This window comes from Puma concolor, chromosome D3, assembly GCF_028749965.1.
Source record: "Puma concolor isolate L17-30 chromosome D3, mPumCon1.1.hap2, whole genome shotgun sequence".
In the NCBI taxonomy this organism is placed as follows: Eukaryota; Metazoa; Chordata; class Mammalia; order Carnivora; family Felidae; genus Puma; species Puma concolor.
In genome coordinates this window covers 58354940-58372051 of record NC_141678.1, presented here as the reverse complement: position 1 = coordinate 58372051, position 17112 = coordinate 58354940, and the positions used below count along the sequence as shown (strand labels likewise).

Here is a 17112-nt window from a genome sequence, read left to right as displayed (position 1 = left end):
CAAAGGGTTGATCATTGCAAATGTTCATGGTCACTGAGGTGGTCTGTGTCATAAATACAATAAAAATATCATCATATGCTTACTTTCAATAAAAACTTACTTCTTTTGTTCATATTATATATTTTTTCCTCTATACTCCATTGAAGATGTAAAATAAACTGACAGAGGAGGTTGAATCACAGATAGAATGTAGAAAAACAGGCTATTACATTTAAGTGCACATGGCTTAAATCTTTTATAATTGATTTTGTTAAATTATACATCACACTTTCTGTGTAACATAATATGCAAGGTGAAATTCTATGGAGCAAAAAACATTCTTATGGAGAATATATAAAAAGTATAAATAAAATGTTAAATGTTAAAACAAAACTAACATTTAAGAAAATAAAATAGCTAGACTATTTTGGTAATCCACAAAAATTTACACTGTAGCATATATTCCCTAGAGCAAAGAACAGCAAAAACATCACAAAATAGCAAATTACTGACTACTTTGTTTCTGGCTTAAAATAAAAGCTGGAAAATAAATTAATATTGCACAATTCTAAAAGTCAGAAAAAAACAAATCTTCAAATATGTGCTAGGGCAGAGTTATCTCAAGAGTGAGGCAACTAGAATGAGAAATCCTCACCACTTGCAAAGACAAAGGTCAGGATGCCTTGAACTATCTTCGTAAATACAACTCCTCCTTGAAGACTTCTTTATTGTTTGGAGATTTTGCCCATTTGTTTTTTCAAATGTTGGGTCAAAGGAAGAGAAATCCATGGTACCAACCTCCATGACAGCCCTAACTCGGGGGATAAATGCTACCAATGGAGAAATATACTAAATGGCATAAACATAAAGACATTATTATGCAGCAGAGCCTGGTAACTATGGCAAAGTGTAAGGCACTGTCCTGGGACATTTTTCTTTTTTCTTTTCTTTTTTTTTTTTTTACTTTAACACTCACAATTATTGTGAGTTGCTATGGAATTATGTGGAATTGTTACAGCATCTAAGCTACACCATAATATTCTGATTAATTTTGAATGGCATACTCTTTATTCATCTTGTATTTAAAGTAGAAAAAGAATTAAGGCAAAAATGAGTCGCCATTGCTTTGATCTGATTTAATCCAAAAGTAGAACGCTAATTAGAAAGTGGATTCTACAACTAAGTGCCGAGCGCGGCAGGAGACCCATTTTTCTAACACTATAGAATCAAAGCATCTTGATACACAACTAACTACATCACACAGCACACTTTATACCATCTCTCTGTGGTATGCAAAATGCCTATTAAAGAATATGTTCCACTCATTTCAGCATTGCTGCTTTTATTTTTTAAATTATTTTTAAAACTACTAGTTTAAATGGTTTTTAAAACTACCACTACTTTAATTTTTAAAAAATTTTTTAATGTTTATTTATTTGTGAGAGAGAGAGAGACAGACAGACAGAGTGTGAGCGGTGGAGGGGCAGAGAGAGAGGGAGGCACAGAATCTGAAGCAGGCTCCAGGCTCTGAGCTGTCAGCACAGAGCCTGACGTGGGGCTCGAACTCACGAACTGTGAGATCATGATCTGAGCTGAAGTCAGAAGCTTAACTGACTGAGCCACCCAGGCACCCCTACTTTAAATTATTTTTAAACTAATACTATTAGATTCACAATGAGAAAAGGCAGTTCTACAGGGAATTATTTCTTCTTAGAACTATTTAACTCATGTGTAAAAGATACATCACGGTTAGAAGGGAGATCCACCCTGCCTAGAATGTAGAAAGTCTCTAGAGAATGTCGCTCCCACACTAACAATGAGAAAGAGCCAGACAATGTCTAGGATATAGCTTTTGTGGGCCCATAAAAGTTTAGGTCACAAGACAATCAGGTGAACTGAATTCTAAGAGGTAACAAACCTCTCTAATGAGACATAGGATACAGAGGATACAGGATACACAGGATACAGAGGATACACACAGGATACACAGGATACAGAGACACAGAGCCCAGAGGAAGCAGTGGTCATCATAAAAGGCAGAGAAGAAGAAAACACCTAACAATTGTAGCAAATTATTAAAGGCTGCGTGTGGGCTAGTGTGATAGTTTACACATTTCTGGGAACATCAGAGACAAGAAGAGTAGGCACTAACTCACTTATAAGAAATAATAACAGAGCTAGAGACCTAAGAGAATCCCATTAGTGGTGCAAACTGCTCACTTCTTGGATCCTTCTCTCATGGAAAGCAAAAGCTAGAAGCTTCTACGAGAAAGAAGGTCAGGAAACATTCCCAGGGACTAGGAACACTAGGAAAAGCCTGCCAGTATCCCAGAATCCACACCAAGTACAAGGTAGCAGAAGGCCACCACTGGAGACACTGAAGAGTGTGGTGCAGCAAGGAGAACTACAGTAAAAATAAACCACACATCCAATTCAACTACTGGTGAGAATGACTCAAAGTGCACACTAGTTGCCTGCCTGACAGAGGAGAGAGGTGCCCAAGTCCGACGTAAATACTATTTATCTCAGTCTCTACTGTTCTTTAACACACAGTGTCTAAGTAAGAAATAAAGAATCCCTTTTGATGACCTTACCAACAGACTGGATACAGCACAGGAAACAAGCAACTTGAAAATAAGGCAGCAGAAATTATCTGAAATGAAACACAAAGAAGATAAAAAGAACAAAGCATCCCCTATCTGTAGAGCCACATCAAACATGTATGATCAGAATCCCAGAGAGAGATTAAGAGAGAGAAGGGAGATGGAAGGAATATCCGAAGAGAAAACAAGTAAGAATTTTGCAAAATTAATGAAACACAGCAAACCATGGGCAAAGAAGCTCAAAGAACTCCAAGCAGGACACACACACACACACACACACACACACACACACACACACACACACACACAAACACACACTCCTAGACTTATCATAGTCAAACTGCTGAAAGCGAAAGCCAAAGAGAAAATCTTAAAGACAGCAGGAAAAAAAGCAAAAACGTGTTTTAAAGTACTGAAACAAAAGCATATTACAATAGCAACAATTTCACATTTGTCACCTGATAATTACAAATAATAAAAACAGGTATAACTAACACTTACTGAGCACTTGTTACATGTGAGGCACTGTTCCTAAGTATCACAAAAACCTTATGAAGTACAATTAACATTTTATTTTACAGAAGAAGCTGAGACACAAAGAGGTTAAGTATATTGCTCAGGATCACACAGTTAGAATCTGTGCGACCAACAAGGTTCAAACCAGGAGTGTGGCACCATGGTCCCTACTCTTAATCCCTACACCCTTCTGTTTTGGTCAAGACTTTTATTTCCACCGCATTAGGGCACCACAAACAACAATAATTAACACGCCACCTCCATCACCATACTCGGCCTGCCCCATCTGTGCTCCTAAAAGAGAAATCAACACCACTGTAAGAATAGAAACTTCCTCTGGCACTACTGGGTTGGCAGTGCATGGTATGTCGTTTTTACAACTCTTTCTGAATTAGATAAATATTTCTAAGCAACAAAAAATCTAACTGTATCAGGTGAATATATTCTTGTGCTGAATTACACCTATTGTTCTTACGAGGGCACTCCCACTGAGAACCACTTCTCTCCTTAAAGCACAGTGAACATAATCACATTACAGAAAAAGTTATTACTACTTCTAAATGGTCTCTGCTCACAGCAGGCAGTCTCCAGGCTACAGTTTTGTCACAGTGTTATGATTAATTAATTTATTTTTAATAAGTGTTTTATTTTAGAATAACTTCAGATTTACAGAGAAGATGCAAAGCTACTACAGAGAGCTCCCACAGACCTCTCATCCAGCTTTCCCTATTGTTAATACTTTACATTCCCATGGTACATTTGTCACACCCAGGACACCAACGTCGTTACGCTGCTATTAACCCCACTCCAGACTTGGTTCAGATTTCACGAATTTTCCATTACGGTCCCTTTTCTGTTTCACAATCCAGCTGGCAGCGCATTCAGTTACTCTGTCAGTGTCCTCTGGCCTGTGACGCTTTCTCAGTCTTTTCTTGTTATTCATGACCTTGATAATTTAGAGGAATACCATCCAGTATTTTTGTAGCATGCTTCTCCACTTAAGCTTGCCTGGTGTTTTTCTCAGGCCTAGAGCGGGCTGTGGATTTTTGAAGAGAACACCACGGAGGTGCCACTGTCATCTCCTCACAGCAGGGGCACGTGACAGCCACAAGACACCGCTGACACGAAGCCTGATCACTCGGTGAAGGTAGCGTGTACCAAGTTTCTCTGCTGTAAAGTCATTATCTTTCCCTCTCCACATGCTATTCTTTTAGTGTAAATAACTAAATATGGCCCACTCTCAGGAGTACAGATTGAGAGTGAAACTCCATCTTCTGAAAGGATAAATATGTATGTTTATTACTTGAATTTCTTCCATAAGAAAGAGTTGTCTCTTCTCCCTGATTTAACTAATTTATGTTGACGCTGTTGTTTAATATTAGGTGGACACAAAAGGGTCACGTAAATGTTTGTTGCTGAGATTTCACTCTCTCAAAGACAATAGACAAGTCCCTAGCCCACTCTTCAGCCCCACTTGACTGAACAGAAACAAATTTAAAGCATCTCAGTTGAGTAAACAATTTTGCCCAACGTACCTGCATAAAAGTAACCTTAGGAAAAGAAGCAAAGTTCATCCAAGGTATACTGTGAATGGAGGAACGCGGAACAGGACTTGGTCTTCGCATGTTCAACCAAAGTGTCTCTCTCTCTCTCTCTCTCTCTCTCTGTCTCTATCTCTGTCTCTCTCTCCATCCCTCTCCTCCTATCTCCCTCTGAGGTAGAAGGTGAGTGGTATGGAAGGAAGAAGAAAACAAAATGAGTGAAATTAATGTTCTCCTTTCCTATTAGTAACACAAAGATGCCTGGTACTGTCATCTGCTATTAGAAATAACATCTCTAGGGGCCATGGAAGACATGATAACCAGATATGTTAAAAGACTTTCCAATTATTCTTGGTTAGGCTATAAATAATTTCTCATTTCCCAGATAATCTGTCCCCCATCCAATCAGCTCCCATGAAACTGAACCCCTTGAGCAGGGAGCTCACCTCATTAATTAGTTTGAACACATCTAAGGAACAGAGATCTATTTGTGCAGTACAAAAAAGGCCCCAAACTTACTTAATGTATTCTAGATCTACGCAGGAAGAAGGTATGTAACCAATGGCCTATAAAACACAGTATTCTATTTCTTTCCCTCATCTGGCCCAGCTCCTCCTCTTTCTTGGCTCATACCTCCACTGTTCATACAACTGTAATGTGTCCTCTGTAATCCCAATATTCTACCAAGATATGTCTTTATGTCTTTTGTCTTTAAAATCCTCTCTCCTGTTTGCTTATAGATTTCACTTAAAAGTAACCATAAGTCTCTAAACTTGAAGAAAAACTTTAGATTTTAAAAAATATTTTTCTCTTATTCTCTCACTTGACTTTTATAATAATAAAAACACCATGGTGTGTTATCATTTACAAATAAGTAAGGGTCACTGACATGACTGAAGGCCATATCAGTTCTGGCACTCCCGAGGACCCTTTACAGATTCAACACAAATGAAGGTCTGAATTCACCTGGTAGTTCAGCAAATCGCAGTTCCTAAAGGTTCCCAATGACTTCTGTTCCACAAATCCAATATGTACTTTATGATCCTCTTATATGACTTCTCCGGATCCGTGACTTCCTTGAAGTACTATCTTCCTTCAGCTCTTTTGGCACAATTCTTTATTAATACTATTCCTTTTTTCCTAGCTATTCTTTCTCCTCCTCCTCCTTCTAAGGCCCTATCTTTCTACACTTAATAAATGTTAGGGTCTGTCTGTAGCTTTTCTCTTTCTGTGTTACACATTTTTCCTGGGCAATCTCATCCAAACTTTAAGCTTCACAAACCAATTATACTCCGGCGATTCCCAGAAACACATATTTGGTCCTGAATTTTATTCTCACCTCCAGACTCTATTAAATTGAGCCTATCTCCAAAGCGAATGTAGCCAAAACCAGTCACAATCCTTTTCTCTTTTTAAAACCTGCGTTTCCCCGTTTATGTCCTATACCATCTACTTAAATGACCAACTCAGAAATGACAGCCATCTAGATGCTGTTCGCTCCCACAACAAATCCTCAGACCTATCTCTAAATAGCTTTCAAGTCTGCCTTCATTCTATCCTCATGACCTCTGATTTAGCTCAGTCTTCAGCATCTTTCTCATCTGGACTGCTGATCTACTATACAATAAGCTTCTGAACACTAATTTCACCCTTTCAATCCACTTTTTGTCTTGCTGCTACAAAGATTCTTTAAAAACACTAATCAGATCAATTCATCAGCCCCTATCTTCAACAATCAAAACTAAACACTCCTTACCCCCACTCCCCAACCGCAGCCGGCTCAAATCTCACAGGGTGAGTCCAACCTCTTTGCCAAGATTTGAACTAAGCTTACTCTTGCAGCATCATTTCCTTCCACCTGGCCTTTGCAACTTCCATGTCAACACTGCAACCTACACTCGCAGTAAATCAGATTCCTGAAGTTTCCTAAACACATTATGACAGTGTTGTCCAACAGAACTTTCTGTGATGATGTAAATGTTCTATGCCCATTCTATACGATACCAGTCATAGGTGGGTAATTGGGAACTTAAAAGTTGGCAAATGTGACTAAGGTACTAAAGTTTTTGATTCAATTCTAATTAATTTAAATTTAAATTTAAAATGTCACATGTAGTCGCTAGTGGCTACCATATTAAACAATGCAGCTCTATGCTCTCTGCATCTTGAAATATGTCCCCCTGTCTAGAATGTTCCTTTCTTTACCCTTTACTCACTGGCATGCGTATCTACATTTATTACTTTAAATTCTTCTATAAGAAACAGTTATCTCCTCTCCCTGATTTGACTAATTTATGCTAAAGCTATTGTTTAATATGAGGTGGGCACAAAAGGGTCACGTAAATGAATTTTCTATTCATCTTTCAAGTCTCAACTCATGACTATTTTATATAAAGTCTTCTTTGCCCCCATCAACTCCTACAACAGCTTATACATAACGAAAAAAAAAGTTACCATTTATCATATTGTGGTCATTCTTTCAAGAAATATTTACCGAGGACCTGTTATCTATTAAATGTTGTCCAAGCCACTGATTCACAAAGAGGAAGTCACAATTTTGTAATAAGAAATTTATTACTTATTAGGACAGCCATTGTGCATGAGGTGCTACCTGGAAGTATCTACCTAGACTGTTCTCTGAACAATGTTTTATATCTTGATGCTTTTTCACATGCTTTCCCTTTTGTCTGGCACTCCCTTATTTGCCTTCAGTACTTGATTAATTCTTCTGTGGTTTATGATTCAGAGCTAAAGTCACTTCCTCTGAGAAGTCTTCCTTGATCCTTGGTTAACCTCTCCTCTGTGCTCTGAACTCTTACCCTACAAATATCTCTATCATACACTTATCATTCCGCATCATAAATATTTGGTTTGTTCCCCCATACAGTGTGTAAGCCAGTGCCTAGTATAAAGCTAGCACTCAAAAACAGTTTGCAAAATATGTGTTATATAATAAACAGTAGAGATTATCAATTAACATTATTCTTTGACTTCTGTCAATAATATACCTACAACTGTGACTTTTTACCTAAGCCTTATAAGCAAATTCATATTCTGAAAGACCTATATGCAAGTCAAAATGAGCACATCTAAACCTTATTTAACTTATCCAAGAAACTACCTGAGCCTTGTCCTGAGTCCCTGCCTCTTCAGGGGACCAATACCTACAAGGAAAAAAAAGGTTTTAAACATTTTGAAACCAGGTAGAATGTTACACATGGTTCACTTTTACTCAAAACACTATAATCCCCTACTGCTAGTAATCATGCACTATCTCTCCTCTTAAATCAAACTAAACAACTTAAGAATTATGTGATGGGCATTTTATAATTTAGAAATAAAATAAAATAAATGACAACAAAACAACAGAAAAAATTCCATAGGGGTAATAAAAGTGTCCCACCAAAAAAAAAAAAAAAAAAAGATTTGTTGCGCTGAACTATTAAAGTTCTATACATGTATGAAAATAAAGAATCCTAAATCAGCCTAAAATCAGCCTAAAATGATTTAGAGTTATACTTCTAAAAGTTTTTTTTTAAGTTTATTTATTTTGAGAGAGAAAGAGAACATGAGTGGCCGTGGGGTGGAGAGAGAGAGAAGAGAGAGAGAGAGAATCCCAAGCAGGCTCCACACTGTCAGCATGGAGCCCGATGTGGGGCTTGAACTCATGAACCATGAGATCATGATCTGAGCTGAAATCAAGAGTTGGATGCTTAACCAACTGAGCCACCCAGGTGCCCCTAGACTTCTACTTCTAACTTGTAATCTTGCTTCAAATTTTAAGTGGAAAAGTATAATCTTCCTATTTAAGCATGAGGGTAAATACCTTGTAAATGCCCTAAAACAGGTTGATGAAATTCTATTCTATTTCTGGTTGCTAGAGAAAGTTGTAAGGAGGGGATAGTATATTTTGTCATTGTTTTTCATCTTTTGAGATAATCGCATAGTTTTTTTTTTTTTTGTATCAGTTAATATGGTGAATTACACTAACTGATTTTGAATGTTAAACCAATCTTGCATTTTAGAAAAATTTTGGTCGTGATATATGATGGACTTTTATATTTTTGGATTTGATTTGCAAATATTCTGTTGAGAATTACTGCATCTATATTAACAAGGGATACTGGATTGCAATTTATTTTTCTTGTAGTATCTTTGGCAGGTTTTGCTATTAGGAAATGCACGTAATGAGTTATCTGTTCCTTTTCAATTTTCAGAAACAGTTTGTGTAGGACTATGTGCAAGATGGAGGCCTGATTCACTTAAAACTCGCACATTTCCAGAAAAGCCTGATTTTCTGACTGGCCCTTAGCTAGCTCTTGGGAACTGAAATCTTAGAATGTACCAATAAAAACTGTTTTGCACATGTGAACTGCACTTACCAATCTATCTGTCTACATACTTTGTGCAAGCAAGGTGAACACCTGCTTTTGGTAACTATAGTTGGCCATGCAGGCAGTATGTGACTGATCCCTAGTAAAAGCCCTCAATTATTAGGCTCAAGAAAGTTTCTCTGTTAGACAACATTTACACGTATTGCTGTAATTCACTGCTGGTAAATTAAGTGCATCCTCTGGGACACCAATGGGTGAGGACTCTTGGAAACTGATACCTGTTTTTTTCCATACTTTGTCTATAGGACCTCTTTCTCTTTTGTTGATTTTGCTGCATATCCTTTTGTTGTTAAAAAAAAAATGTAGCTATGAGTAAAATGATTTCTGAGTCCTGTGGATCCTTCTAGCTAATCACTATCCCTGGAGATAGTCCTGGGGAGCCCCAACTCAGTGTGACACTGGGGACCATCAGTGAAGACCAGTATTATTTTTACTTAAATGCTTGGCATTATTCACCAATGGCGCCTTATTCACCAATGGCGCCATCTGGGGTTGAAATTTTCTTTGAGGAAAGTTTTTTGTTTCCCCCTTAATTAACAGACTTTATTTGTTAGAGCAATTTTACATTTATAGAAAATTTGAGCATAAAGCATAGAGAGCTCCTGTATAGCATTGCCCCCCAACATCTCTCCCTATTGTTAATAACATGCACTAGTGTGGTACAGTTTTTACAATTCATGAGTGAATCTTGAAACATTATCACTAAGGTTGATAGTTTACATTAGGGTTCACTCTGTGTTGTCTGTGGGATTTGACAAATGCATAACATCAAGTACCCACCATTACAATATCATACAGAATTCTTTCACTGCACTAAAAATGTGCTCAGAGCGCCTAGTGGCTCAGTCAGCTAAGCATGCATCTCTTGATTTTGGCTCAGGTCAGGATCTCATGGTTTGTGAGTTCGAGTCCCGCATCGGGCTCTACACTGACAGTGTGGACCCTGCTTGGAATTCGCTCTCTCCTTCTCTCTCTGCCTTTCCCCTGCTCTCTCTCTCTCTCAAAATAAATAAATAAAGATTTTTAAAAATCCCCTTTGCTCTACCTATTCACCTTCTCCTCTTTCCCTCACTCCAAGTCTGCTGGCAACCACAAATCTTTTTACTATCTCTATAGTTTTGCCTTTTCCAGAACTCATGTACTTGGAATCAGACAATATGAAGCCTCTACAGATTGCCTTCTCACTTAGCAGTATTTATTTAAAGTTCCTCAATGTCTGAGGCCTGATAGCTCCTTTATCACTGAATAATATTCCACAGTATGGATGCATGACAATTTGTTTATCCATTCACCTATTAAAGGACATCTTCATTGCTTTCAGATTGTGGCAATTATGAATAAAGCTGTTATAAACATTTGTGCACAGGTTTTTGTACAGATATATTCTCAGTGCATTTAGATAAATAGCAAGCGGTAGGATTGTTGAATCATATTTTAAGACTGTTTAGCTTTTTAAGAACCTGCCAAACTGTCTTCCAAAGTGGCTGCACCAGTTTGCGCTCCACCAGCAAAATTAGAGTTCCTGTTGCTCCACACCCTCATCAGCATACAGCATTGTCCGTGTTTTTTATTTTAGTCATTAAAATGTGTACAGCAGCATCTCATTGTTGTTTCAACCTGCAATTCCCTAGTAACATGTTATATTGAGCATCTTTCCATATGCTTATTTGCCATCAGTATTATCATCTTTGGTGAGATGTCTGTTCATATCTTTTGCTCATTTTTAAAGAATTGGGCTGTTAGTTTTCTTATTATTGAGTTTTAAGAGTTCTTTGTATATTTTGGATATAAGTCCCTTACCAGAAAATGTGTTTTGCAAAGATTTTTCTCCCAGTCTATGGCCTAGCTCTTCCTTCTCCTAAGTGTTTTGCATAGAGAACTTTTCCATTTTAACGTTTATTTATTTTTGGGACAGAGAGAGACAGAGCATGAACGGGGGAGGGGCAGAGAAAGAGGGAGACACAGAATCGGAAACAGGCTCCAGGCTCTGAGCCATCAGCCCAGAGCCCGACGCAGGGCTCGAACTCCTGGACCGCGAGATCGTAACCTGGCTGAAGTCGGACGCTTAACCGACTGCACCACCCAGGCGCCCCAGAGAACTTTTCCATTTTAATAAAATCCTACTTATTAATTTTTCTTTCATGGATTGTGCTATTGGTGTTCTATCTCAAAAATCACTACCAAACCCAAGGTTACCTAGACTTTCTCCTCTCTTCTAGAAGTGTTATAGTTTAGCATCTTATATTTAGGTCTATGATCCATTTGCAGTTAATTTTTAGGAAAGTGTAAAGTCTGTGTCTAGATTCATTGTTCTGTATGTGGATTATTGCATGTGGATTATCCAGTTATTCCAGTGCCATTTGTTGAAAAGAGTATCCTTTCTCCATTGAATTATATTTGCTCCTTTCTCAAAGATCAGTTCACTATATTTGTGTGGGTCTATTTCTGGGCTCTCTAATCAAGTTTTATTGATCTATTTTTCTTTTTGCCAATATTGCACTGTCTTCATTACTGTAACTTCACTGTAAATCTTGAAGTTGGGTAGCATCATCTCTCCTACTTTGTCCTTGTTCATTATTTTGTTGGCCCTTCTGGCTCTTTGGCTTTTCATATAAAGCTTATAATCAGCTTATCAATAACGACAAGTAACTTGCTGGGGTTCTGATTGGGATGGCATTAAATCTACAGATCAAACTAAGAAGAACTGACAACTTCAAAATATTAATTCTTCATATCCATGAACACAGACTATCTCTCCATTTATTTAATCCTTTGATTTCATTCACCAGAGTTTTATAGTTTTCCTCATATAGATCTTACCCATATTTTGCTAGACTTACACCTAGTTCTGTATCTCCCTTCTTCTCTCTCTCTCTGTTGCTGTGAATGTAAATGATATTGTGTCTTTAATTTCATATTCAGTTTCTCATCCCTAGTATACAGGAAAGCAACTAACTTTTGTATATTAACCTTGTATTCTGCAACCTTGACAGGATTATTTACTAGGTTCCAGGAGGTTTTGGTTATTCTTTAGGATTTTCTACAGAGACAGTTGTGTCAGCTGTGAACAAAGACAGCTTTATTCTTTCTTTCCCAATATGTACCTTCAATTCCTTTTTTTTTTTTTTTTTTTTTTTTGGTCTTAGTGCATTAATAGGACTTTTACTAGGATGTTCCATAACAGCTTTTAACTACAAATTCAAGTTTAAAAATACATATATAGCTACTCAAATACTTATTTCTTCCAGAGTGAGCTTTGGTAGTCTATGTCTTTCAAAAAAATCTATCCCGGGGCGCCTGGGTGGCGCAGTCGGTTGAGCGTCCGACTTCAGCCAGGTCACGATCTCGCGGTCCGGGAATTCGAGCCCCGCGTCGGGCTCTGGGCTGATGGCTCAGAGCCTGGAGCCTGTTTCCGATTCTGTGTCTCCCTCTCTCTCTGCCCCTCCCCCATTCATGCTCTGTCTCTCTCTGTCCCAAAAATAAAAATGTTGAAGAAAAAAAAAAAAAAAATCTATCCCTTTCATTTAGGTTGTCATATTTATATACCTGAAGTTGTTCTTATTGTTCCTTTAACATAAAATCTGTAGAAATGAGACCTCGTTCCTGATTTGGTTATTTGTCTTCTCTTTTTTTGCCTGATCATCAGTATGCCTAGAGTTTTATCAATTTTATTACCTTTTCAAAGAACCAGATTGGCTTTGTAAATTTTTCTCTATTGTTTTTTGGTTTTATGTTTCATTGACTTAACTGATCTTTATTATATTCTTTTCCTGAACACTTCATATTTCATTTGTTTTTCTTTTTCTACTTTCTCAAGGTGAAAGCTGAGGTTATTAGTTTGAAACTTTCCTTCTTTTCTAATGTAGGTGTTCAGTCCTAAAAACTTCTAAGTACTGCTTTAGTAATTTTAATATGTTTTCCAAGTAATTTTAATATGTTGGGTTTTTGTTTTCATTAAGTTCAAAATACTTTGTAATTTCCACTTGAATCTCTTCTCTGACTCATGGGTACTTAGAAGTGGAAAGATAAAAGGAACTTGGTCATAAATGTCATTACTTTTTTTTCAGATATTTAAAACAATTTTAATGTTTATTATTTATTTTTGAGAGAGAGAAAGAGTGTGAGCAGGGGAGGGTTAGAGAGAGAGAGAGGGAAACACAGAATCCAAAGCAGACTCCAGGCTCCGAGCTGTCAGCACAGAGCCCAACATGGGGCTCGAATTCGCGAACCACGAGATCACGACCTGGGCCAAAGTCAGATGCCCAACTGACTGAGCCACCCAGGCACCCCGTCATTACTTCTTGACATGGAGACAGCACTATTTCTCCTAAAAAACAAGGCTAAGAATTATGTTCCAAGGCTTGGTATAGTTTCTTCCACTATAACAAAGCTTCTACATCCAAATATACATACACTTTAAACCAAGAGTGATCAAAACACCTGTACTAAATAACACTTAAAAAGTAAATAATTTGTAATAGGGGCAAATGGTTTGAGCAGGTAACATTGCAGACTAAAAGAAAGAGATAAAAGTGCAAAAATATCAGATGAGGTGCTCATCTCATCATGGGGTGGAAGAAGGGACATGACAAAAGGATATTCTTCCCAAATAAGTCCCATAAAAGGTATAAGAATAAAAATGGGAATAAGCTAAATGTCCAGCAATCAATCTGTTAAATATAGTAAAGTATACCAATAAAACTGCAATACTATGCAAACATTACAAATGGTATAATAACAAACCCAAAGCTACCAAGACACTTCTTGGGGCAGTATGTAAAATGTCTCCCAAATAATCTCTGTCATGAGAAAAACATTCCCAAACTACATAACTTGAAGGATGAAACCTGAGTATCCTCATATGCTCATTAACTTAACATTTTTCTTCTCTATTAAATACCAGTTTACCTTGTTTAGACTTCTGTTGAGCTAAAAAAAAAAGTTTTCTCTTTTATAAAGGCACTCATAAATGGAAAAAAATATTACCTTTAGAGGCCCAAATGTAAACATTTTAAGATATAACCAATTCTGAAGGGCATTCACAGGCCAGCCTACTAAATGCAAACCAATCAAAGAGCAGCCTAAGTCTTAACATGGAACCACATAGAACCACTGTGGCAAAATAAAATTTCTCAATACCCAAATCAGAAGTACCTGTAACAAGATGTATTTTTAATGAATGATTTTCCATGATGATACTGACCCCAAATAGAAAATTTTCAATTACTGAAAACAAGAACATCAACTCCATGATTTACTTACAGAGGCAGGCCATGTTGACAACTGAGAGATGGGATTGGTGGAGGCGGGCAAACACGTTTGAACCAAATCAAAGTATGGAACCACACACAGGATAAAAAGAAAAGAAAGCAGATCCTGCCTCCTTAAGAACTACATGATCAGAAGGTAAGTAGATAATTATATTCAACACATAGCAAACAAAGACAATGGCATTGATACCCAGAAAAATCTGATAATGGTATTAAATGATACCCCAATTTTGCTGAAATCTATGTAATCAAAAAAAAAAAAAGGAAAGAAAAAGGAAGTACTATGACTTGACTAAGTAACACAATTCACTGTAAAAAAGTATTTTCAAAAATTTCCAAACCACTTAAGAAATAAATAATTACTTTGACAAAAATGTGAAAAAGGTAAAATGAGTACTAGGAGTGGGTTCCTAGAATAATAATGCAACCATAACTAGGAGCTTGTAAAAATCCAGTAATTTATATGAATCTTGGAAGATTCTAATAGTGATGAGAATGGACCCGGTTAAGTCATACTAAACCTGTAAGTTGGATATCTGTCAAACTTAAGAGCAGAAATGACCTAAAGTAAAACTGTATCTAGAATTTCATTCAACCTGAACCCTACCAAAAAAATCCTCTTGTAATCATGATCATAAAAACTGTCTTTTCAAAAGCTTCTGCTTCTGCTCATAGGGGATGAATTGGGGCAAAATCTGCCCTCCTGTCATTCATAGTTGGAAAAATGGACAAAACATATGAAACAACTGTGTTCAGATGTTGAATAAAAGATATCACAAGATTACGCAGAGAAAAGAGAAGAAAAAGTTAGGTGAGCCCTACAATTACTCCAGCTTACTGCTTACAGGAAGTTGCTAGGCTACAGCACAGTGAGAGGTAATCCAAGCGGGAGCTGGTAGGCTTGCTGAGTTATTCACATACAGACTGACATATAGGGAGGCCACAGACACTAGTCTTTTCAAGGCTAGTACCACACAGGAAGGTGCTGTACAAAGAGAATGTTCAGGAGATCTGCAGAGGGATATAGTCTTTGGCTGAGTGTTAATCTGCATACTCATGGAGTAAAACACCATCAAGTCAGTGAAAGAACCACCAGAAAGTAGAAGGCTGAATAACTGCCAGAGCTTGCACATGGACGAATACAGCATTGCCATCAGAGTAGAGAAACTACATAATACACAAGGTATTTGATAGGGTCCTCAGAGAGGTCTCACCTTAATAATGGGGCTAACTAATCCCTAGAATAAAAATTGATACAGACACATTCTAATAAAGCTTAAAAGCAAGATTCAAAAGATGAAAAATGGTTCCAAATAATTTGTAGCATCTGAACAAAGACCGAAACTTTTTATACTCTACACGAAGGTAAACAAATTAAGGTTCACAAAGTAGAGGGTAAATGCTAGTCTATTTTTACAAGGTTCCTTTAACAAGAAGGAGTATAGTATTAACTTTAAGTAGATTTTAGTAATTTAAAGTGCATATGGTAATCCCTAAAGCAAACACTAAACAATAAACTGGCAGAACTAAAATTCCAATAGAGGAATCAATATAATATGCTGAATATTCAACTAACACAAAATAAGGAAGGAAAAGAATCTCAGAGACAAAGCACACATATGACCAACAGTAAACCAAGAGCACAATGGAAGACCTAAATTCAACCATACCAATAATTAAATAAATGTAATAGACTCAGCATTCATGACTAAAATATAGATAATGTCACATTAGATTAAAAAAATACCCAACTATATGATGTATTTAAGAGATGCACTGGAAATAAAAGTAACAGGTTGCAAGTATAAAGAACAGAATGAAAAAATCACACAAACAGTATAAAGAACAGAACAGAAAGAATCACACAAACAGTAAGCATAAGAGAGTTGTTGTGACCATATTAATATAAAATAGACCTCAATAAAATAAAATAAAATAAAATAAAATAAAATAAACCTTATCACAGATATAGAGGAAAACTTCATAATAATAAAAGAGTAAATATATCATGTACATATAACAATAATAATGGCAAAATACCTAGTAACACTATTTCAAATGATACAATCAAACACCTTGATCCAATTAGTATTTAAATTTAGAAAATATTGCCCCTCAAATTGTAAAATACACATTTTTTTTCCAAGTTCACACAGAATGTTCATCAAGATATACCACATATTAGGCTGTAATACAACTTTCATTAAATTTTAAAGGATAAAGTTATACAGAGTATGTTATCTAAGCATAAAGGAATTAAATTAGAAATCAACAATACCCTTCTAAATAGTTCATGTGTCAAAAAAGAAATTTCAAAAATTTCAAAAATATTTCAAACTGAATGACAATGCAAATACAGTATTTCACAATTTGTGGAATGTTGCTAAATTAGAGCTTAGATGGATATTTACATCTTTAAATGCTTATGGTAAAAATGAAGAAGGGTTTAAAAATAATAATCTCAGTTTCTGCCATAAGATGACAGAAAGTGATTAGCAAATCAAGCCCGAAGTAAGAGGAAGGAAAAAATGAATATAAGAGCAGAAATGAAGAAAACAAAAATCAGACATGAAAAAGAGTTAAGAATGCCAAAAGCTGACTTTTTGAAAATTGATAAAACTAATAGAACCTTTGCAAAACTAATAGAAAAGAGGAAAAACACTAATTACAAATATAAAAAATGAAAGAGAAAGTATCACTACAGTTGTGACACAAATCGAAAGGAAAATACAGGGAATTGCACTTCCTGTAATGTGAGTAGTTTGTTTTGAACCAACCTTCTCACAGTATAAAGCTCTAGACACAAAAA

At 36.5% G+C, this 17112-nt stretch overlaps 1 protein-coding gene and 1 long non-coding RNA gene across 9 annotated transcripts in view; one reads left to right on the top strand and one right to left on the bottom strand.

The window, feature by feature from the left end:
- The window catches only part of KIAA1328 (KIAA1328 ortholog), a 361755-nt gene that overhangs the window by 260398 nt on the left and 84245 nt on the right, over window positions 1-17112 (bottom strand). The window lies entirely within an intron of this gene.
- On the top strand, window positions 6638-14481 carry LOC147575590 (uncharacterized). The gene is made up of 2 exons (XR_015242542.1): window positions 6638-6693; window positions 14298-14481. It is a non-coding gene; the product is annotated as an uncharacterized LOC147575590 (long non-coding RNA).